We start from the raw sequence: 8,291 nt of genomic DNA, 5'->3' as shown, positions 1-8,291 counted from the left end.
TAGTGAGCTAGAGGGTGAAAGTTTGGTTGGCTAATTATTCTGCTAATGTGTGTTAGTCTGAAAGTATTGATTTTGGTCTGTATATCGTGCAGGTTTATTCCTCCATGAAGTTTGTTTTGTACTAAAGTGTTGTGGCTAATGTTTGAAATTGTGGTCTGAAATATGTACTCTCTAATGATTTTATTCAGATGTTTAATTGTTGGCTTTGGGATTGTTTTAGCCGTGGCTATATAGGTGATTTTTGGGATGACATACCTATTAATTATGGATGACCTAGCAAAAATTGTTGTTGAGCTAAATTTATAAAGTGCTATGGTGTTTTGGATTTTGCTTAAGACTTGTTTCCATTCATCATCGTTGTTGGTGTGTGGGTTACTATAGTGGGTTATGCCGTAAAGTTTTAGTTTGTTGGTACCTAGCATGTTTAGTGGGTAATTGGGTTTGTTGATCCACCGTCCAAGTCCCATAATTTTGGTTTTCATTAGGTTAATTTTTGACCCGCTACCCAGCCCAAAGTCAAGGAACATGTCTGTTATTAGTATGATAGATTTTTCGGTTTGGAGCGTAAAAGCTGTATCATCAGCGTACGCTAGAATTTTTTTGTTTAATTGATTTGGGATGTCGATTCCTCTAATGTCTCTAGTGTTTCTAATGCATTCTAAAAGGGGTTCGAGTGTTAGTATATAAAGGATTGGAGATAGGGGACAGCCTTGTCTGACTGATTTATTTATTCTAAAGGGTTGGGAAATATTATGGTTTATCAGTAAGTGACTATGTGCATTAAAATAGATTATTTTTATCCATGTCGTAAAGTATTGTCCTAAATTGTTTGCTTCTAAGATTTTGTGAAGGTATTTGTGAGCTACCCGGTCGAAGGCTTTTTCTTGATCTAAACTGAGTATGCATGCTTGTGTGTTTTTCTCGTGTGTGTAGTGGATGATGTCTCTAATTAAGTGATTGTGATTTTGTATGTTCCTACCTGTGATGTTGCATTGTTGGTCTACATTTATAATTTTATGCAAGTGCGGTTCAATTTTGGAGACTAGAGCTTTGGATAGGATTTTGTAATCAGTGTTTAGGAGAGAAATAGGTCTATAGTTTTGGGTTTGTTTAGGATCGGTTTTGGGTTTGCGTATTAATGTTATGTATGATCTGTTGAAATTTTCGTGGCATTGTTCTAGCAGAAACATTTCTCTAAAGGTAGCTAAAAGGAGAGAAATTAGGTCCGTTGAAAAGGCTTTAAAAAATTCGCTTGTCAGGCCGTCCGGCCCTGGCGATTTATTTGAATTTAATTTCAGTATGGCTTTGGTTATGTCGACTGACTGAAAGGGGGTGTCAATATTAATTTTGTCGCTGTCATATAATGGTTTAATAAACTTAAGGTATTTGTCTTGTATGTCTGTGTTTGTCTCTTCGAACTTATACAGTTGCGTATAATAGTCTCTAAATATTGATTGAATTTTTTCAGGGTCAGTCGTCTCTTGGTTATTGTTGTCTATGAGATGTGTGATTTGTTTTGCCCTCTGTAAGCTTTGTTCTAAAATTAAAGTGTGGTGTGTGGGATTTTCCGAGCCTATTTGTTCGATTCTACTTCTAATTTGCGCGCCTCGATATTTGTGCTCTTGTATTTTGGAAAGTTCTGTTTCTGTTGCATCTATTTGTTCTTTGTTATTATTGATTCCTTTCAGTATACTTAGTTGTTTTTCTAATTTAGTTTCTATGTGGGCCCTTACGCTATTAATGCTACATGCATATTGGATAGATACCCGCTTAATGTCTTGTTTTAAATCTTCCCAATGTTGGATTTTGTTAAATTTTGGTGATGACTGCGTGTAAAATTTTATTAAGTCTTTTATAGTGTTAATGTAGCGCTCGTCTAGTAAGAGTGTATTATTGAACTTCCAATATGTGTTGCGTTTTGATTTGTTTTGTGTTTGTTCGTTTTTTAAAGTTGTCAGAACTGCTGTATGGTCGCTAAACTGTAGTGTTGAGAATAGGTGTTCTACTTTGTTGATTTTCATGTTCGATGGGGCGTAAATTCTGTCTAGACGGAATCTATTCCCAGATGTGTTACTTCCGTGGGTGGTTTGTATGGTGTGTGGATATTGCGCTCTGTATGTGTCGACTAAATTGAAATATGTTTTAATGTTGTTGATTGAGTTGGCGTGTGGTTTGTCTGCGGTTAAACGGTTTCGAATTATGTCTTTTGGTTCTAAAATGTCTAATCTGTCTTCCACGAAATTAAAGTCCCCGGCCAAAATGATGTCATGTTGGTTGTATCTGTTAGTTAATAAATGTTCCAGGTTTTCATAAAATTTACTGTCTTTTGGTCTATGTGGTCCGTGTACATTGACTATGCTTAGTTTTCCCTCTTGTCCCTCGATTGTAACTATTGCTAATTTTCCCTCAGAGTCGGCGTGCGTGTCTGTTATGTTGAACTTGTTTGATGTGTTAAAGATTGTTGACCCGCTTCCCGTGATTAGTGAGCTGTAGCTGTGGTGTGCTTGAGTTAACCCTAAGTTGTGAGTGAATTTGTCTGCTGTGTATTTATTTTTGAAATTTGTTTCTTGTAATAAAATGAAGTCAGGTTTATGTTTGTCGATTAATTGTCTTAAATACTTGTCTTTGTATCTTGTACTTTGTATGTTGAGGGTTATAATTGTGAGGTTACTTACACTGCCTTTAAAACCTGGTCCGCCTTAGTCTGTTTTGGGATTAGTGGAGGGGGTGTGAAAGTTTTCCTTTTTGTTGTGGTCCTGTCTTTTGCGGTTGGGCGTGTTGGGGTTGGTCGTGTAGGGCTCTGTATGGTGTCGGTTTCAATGATGTGTTCGTTTTCTTTGCTTCGTAAACTATCTTTCTTTTTTTTCCGTGAAAGCTTATTTCTTTTTCCCTGAACTTGTGTCCATTCACCTTCTGTGGTAGGGGCTGTAGTTGTAGCTGGTTCTTGGGCTGGTTCAATTTCAGCGGCGTCGTCAGACACATCTTCGCTGTCGTCAATAAGTAGATCATTGTCGTAATAATTTCCATCGTTGTCTCGTGTGTGTAGTGGATGATGTCTCTAATTAAGTGATTGTGATTTTGTATGTTCCTACCTGTGATGTTGCATTGTTGGTCTACATTTATAATTTTATGCAAGTGCGGTTCAATTATAAATAATATAATCGGAAAAGGCCGAACAAATTGTAAGTGTTATTATATTATCAGGCACAAAGTTTAGGACAAATTATTTAACATCTTTAAATGGTTCTTGCGTTTTTAAATACAAAAACAATTTAATTCAATTTTTATGTCATAACTTTTTCTCTTAAATGATATATACTCTCGTAAACGTTTATATTAGAAAATTAATATAATAATGTAATAGATGTATAATATATTTGAACTGTTTAGGTACAAGTTAATCAACAAAATAATTGGTAAGTTGTTTCCCTTATAAAATGCAAATTAAGTCCCGATCATTTATCACACCGAAACAATATAATTCTAATATGTCTTTCTCTTAATTTGTGAGAGCAGCACAGAGATAAGAGTCAGAACAATTTTATTTTATTTAATAAGTGTGTTAAGTGTATATGGAATGATTACGTCAAATAATTGCCACAGTATTATTTATGTTTGCTTTGTTTTATGTTCCTATTCATTTAATATGTAGTAGTTTAGACGTAATTTTCTATCGTTTGTTTTGTTGTCCGCCGTTCTTCGTTTATTTAATGTTTGATTTAAAATGTTTTTTGGTGGATTTAAATGTGTTCATTTTTTTTTATAACTATTATCATTTAATAATATTTTTTTTTTTGGTTCATTCCACTTTTTGATTTTTTTTTTGACGTTACAAAACCAGTTATGTTGTGGGTACGATGTAACATTTTTCCTTCTCTTCTGATTGTTGCTGATATAAAACTTGCAAGTATTGATGTATAGGCAGCTCCTGAAGCATAGTTTCAGTTTTCTAGATTGGCAGCTTTAAAGAGAAGATGCATTTGTGTTGGTTCACATTCAGTTTAATAGCAATCACAAAGCCATGTTACTTTTGTGTTTATAATATCGTTTGTATTTATTTTACGATCATAATCAAATAATTTGATGACTTTGGTTGACTTTTGACAAAATGTATTTTAGTTTCCCCTCAGTTCTATATAGCAGTGGATAGCACTGTCACCTTGGGCTGCGGGTGTTGTCATTTAAATTAAAGTAAATAACATGTAACTGTTTTATACTTATATATATTGTATGTTATATTAGTAAGATTTGACTCTGATCGAGAATTGCAATACATAGTTCTTTTATTTGTATTAATTCGATGTCTTTAACCTATTAGGGGTAATATGCAAAATGTTCTATTTAGCATTGTATCTTTCCAAAAAACTTAATTTGCGCTAAAAGTAAAAATTGAAAATACCAATTGTACAATACAATACATTAAAATAATAATGTATCATCAGACATGCATGTACTATTTTATGATGAAACTAATGATAACAGTAACTATTGTACATACCATATAATATGAAAGTGGTTGTTAAAGCAAACATGCATTACATTGGATGAAAACAAAATGATATTCTGAAAAGCTTAGCATAGTTCTTCATACAAAAAAAATATCGCAACTGACGTAGTAAAAACTATGGAATTAATACACACGACAGTTGCTGATCATTTTTTAAAGTAAATTTTTATTTTAATATATTACTTTAATTTTAAAATGTTCGTGCTAGCTTTTGTCGCTATATCTTGTTTTCTTGACCCACAACTTCCTCATATGTGTCGTCTTACATGAATAGCAAAAAAAGTGTTTATTGCTGTTCTTTGTAAGTGATTTGAATGTAGTATGTAAAGGTTGATGAATTGTCCGAAAAATTGTGAAGCTTTGGTTGTTGGTGTAGGCCATTGAGTTGACAGTGGGTTCTAGTTTGCTAAGATTTCTCAGGGCCTTTATGATTGTGTCGCTGTTGAGTGGGTGGGGTGGGGGTAGGACATCTGAGGGTGCCGCTGACATTGTCTTCCCTGTAGATGGTGAATTCTAATGTATAAAGTCCGTGATGTTTGGTGGTGTTGTTTAGTTCTTTTACGTGAACAACAGCCGAGAAATATCAAGTATCTGCTTGGCCGTCGTTGAGTTGTATATATTGTGCCCACTGATCAGTCATTTGATAATATGCCTACGTAATTTAGGCTGTCCATTGGCTTTTTTTTATTGTTTGCATTACCGGGAATGTTGATGACTGCATCAACATTACTGTGTACACAAAGAACAAAACCATTGAAATATGATTTTTCAAAGCAATCCAAACATTATAATTAATTTGTTGTGAAATCTGACATTGCTATTCAAACACCATTCCACAAATGCGCGGATTAACCTATTTAAAAAAGTAAAAATGAAAAAAAAAAAAAAAAAAAAAAAAAAAAAAAAACATGTCTATAGCACGATCGAATTAGATTTGTGAAATCGTGGTTTGTTGTAATGTTTTAAAGTGTATATACCCTGGTGATGTATTTAAATAAATAATGTGGTTGACGTGTTGATTAGTATACTGGAGAGAGAGGTATGTTATCAAACTTCTTTTGTTTGTAAACGCTAATATTTTTTTTCTTTTTTAATCAATTTAATCATTTTAGTCAAATAACTACCAATCCAAAACAAGCAATTTTGTCTGAAATCAATATGTGAGAGACTATTAATGACCATAAGAATATAGAGATCTAGATATTTGGATGTGGGGTATGTAAAGAAAATTATTTTTTTAACGTAGACATCGTGACTTATATCTCACCACTCTATAAAGTTAAAAATCAATGTATAAATTATATATTTGAAATTAATTAAATGTATTGATGTGAAATATTTTTTTCAGTATCAACATTTAATGTATTAGCAAAGGTATCCATATTGCATAAAATGTAAGGAAAAATATGGGTAATAATGAACCATCCATATCTCTTTGCTAAAAAAAATAGTAGCCCAAAATGAGTGCATGTATTTGACATGACAAAGAGATGCAAACATGGGGCTGGTACAAAATAGTTTCAGTAAAAATACTTTCTGCTGGTTGCCAGCGCCATGTAGACCTTCATAGGAAACCAGAAATAAGCCACCTTTTCAATAAAATACTTAAAAAAAACTTTTTAAAAAACCACGTTTTTCTTGTGGACTAAAAAGTAGAAAATAACTATTTACATACATTTGATGACAAAAAACGTGGGTACGTTCACCATCAAATTTCCCGACCCATCTGCCCGACCCACGTTTTTTGTCATCAAATGTATGTAAATAGTTATTTTCTACTTTTTAGTCCACAAGAAAAACGTGGTTTTTTAAAAAGTTTTTTTTTAAGTATTTTATTTTCTCCTTTTTAGTCCGTTGCTACACATGAAAAACGTGGTTTTTAAAAAAGTGTTTATAAATACACGGACTAAAAATCTTGAGCGACCAGGATTCGAACCTGGGTTGTCGCGGCCACAACGCGAAGTACTAACAACTATACGATCACGGCCAGCGCGCTTACATCGATTGGGGCCGAAGTAACTGTGTCATTAGGACTCCAGTCTTGTCGGTATCTTTAGAAATCATGTCCTCAATTTTATGGTCCTTGGGGCGTAATTAAATTAAGCTAATTACGGTCACTAATTGCTAGTTTTTATGATTGCATCTGAAATTGTTAGGCGAAAGTAGCATGCATGCCAAATTTCAGGTCTCTAGAGCAATCAGAAGTGGGCTAATTTTCGATGTCAATTTTAACAACAAACATCCAAACAAACAAACGCGAAGCTGAGTTAAGAAAAACGTTTTAAAAAAAAAATAAACATGTTTAAATTAAAATTACTTTTCAAAATTGAACACATCATATTTATTACTGTTGCGAGTATAAACAAGTCATTCAAAGTAGTTCCATGTTAAATATTTTGTTAACATTAGGAAGTTATTTCAAAACATGAAACCAGAAAAAGAAATAGCTTTGAGGCGACAACAGGGAATTGAAAGTGATGAAGAAGAAGTGGTAGAAGAAAAGTATGGAGTTGAAGCTGGAGTAAAAAACAGGGATATGCCTCGCTATGAATTTTCAGAGCAGAAACAGGGAGCGATGATAAAGAGGATAAGCCAAAATGTGTTTCACATTTAATCGATATTGGAAATCCAAATAGAGCTGGTGGTAAAAGTTGTTAAAAAGTCACAGAAATGGGAGAATCTGGTGGCACTAATCTTTCTAGGAGGGAAAGAGAAGAACTAGAAAAAAATTGAGGCTCGAATGAGGTACCAGGCACTACATTTGGCAGGGAAAACAGAGGAAGCACAAGCAGATTTAGCTCGATTAGCCATTATTCGTAAACAGCGAGAAGAAGAAGCTAAGAAGAAAGAGGAAGAGAAGAAATCTAAAGAAGTTGCTCTAGCTTTAGCTTCACAGACAAAAGGAAAATCTTGACCAAATCAGGGTGTACAGCAGCGTGCATGATGGTTGCTCTGTTTTACTCCGATGTGCTTGGATGCAAGCTGTGCTGACTCTTACCAGGTGTTTCAAGGACTGGTGCCATCTTGTGCTCTCTTTTTCTTTCGAGTTTTTTTTATTAGTAGTAATATTTTTTAGCATCTTTACTTTCACAATAATTTATTGATTTTTTAAAAAAGGGAAAATATTTTTATTTTGAAAGTGTAGCGTTAAAAATATGAATTATTTGTATCCTTTAGAAGTATGTGAAATAAAAATTAATTATCGTTGCAAAGTGGGTAGTTGTTTTATGAACGCTATTTGAAGATTAAAATCATTGTATAAATAAATAGATATGTAAAAAATTAAAAGTCTTGAAAATTAGCTAAATTAACTAACTAAAATCTAATAATTAATTAAAAAAAAACATTTGTTTACTAGAAAACATACATCAAAATATTTCATAATTTTCTAAAAAAATTAAATGCAGAACAAATATTATATGTAGGGTGTAGGTTTCCCCACCGATTTCTAGGTCAATGTAATGGGGTAGGTCCTTTAGGGGAGCGTTATGACAGAAATCGACTGTCCACGTGTGGCTTTTGCCAATTTTGAGAATTGACACAATTGTGTCTGGTTCTGATATTTCGATCATAATTTTGTTGATCATATTCTGTGTAATGGTAGGGGGTTACCCATTTTAGGTGACCCCTCTGGCCATTTTTATCCACATGCAACAGCAACATGCTACTACAATAATCGGAATAATCACATATCACTACCAGATGTAGAGTTGTAGATTTCATCAGATTTTAGTAAGATAAACCATTCGCTTGGTTTCCCTAAGTTGTAGACATTAATAATTTG

At 33.4% G+C, this 8,291-nt stretch overlaps 1 pseudogene; it reads left to right on the top strand.

Annotated features, from left to right (window-relative positions):
• The first annotated feature begins 6,932 nt into the window (after positions 1 to 6,932).
• LOC131935298 (28 kDa heat- and acid-stable phosphoprotein-like) lies at positions 6,933 to 7,462 on the top strand (annotated as a pseudogene).
• The last annotated feature ends 829 nt before the right edge of the window (positions 7,463 to 8,291 follow it).

Source organism: Physella acuta, unplaced genomic scaffold, assembly GCF_028476545.2.
Source record: "Physella acuta isolate Inbredline_101_S28 unplaced genomic scaffold, ASM2847654v3 ptg000142l, whole genome shotgun sequence".
NCBI classification, from domain to species: domain Eukaryota; kingdom Metazoa; phylum Mollusca; class Gastropoda; family Physidae; genus Physella; species Physella acuta.
Note: the sequence above shows the minus strand (reverse complement) of the source record. Positions and strands in the feature narration are given on the sequence as shown.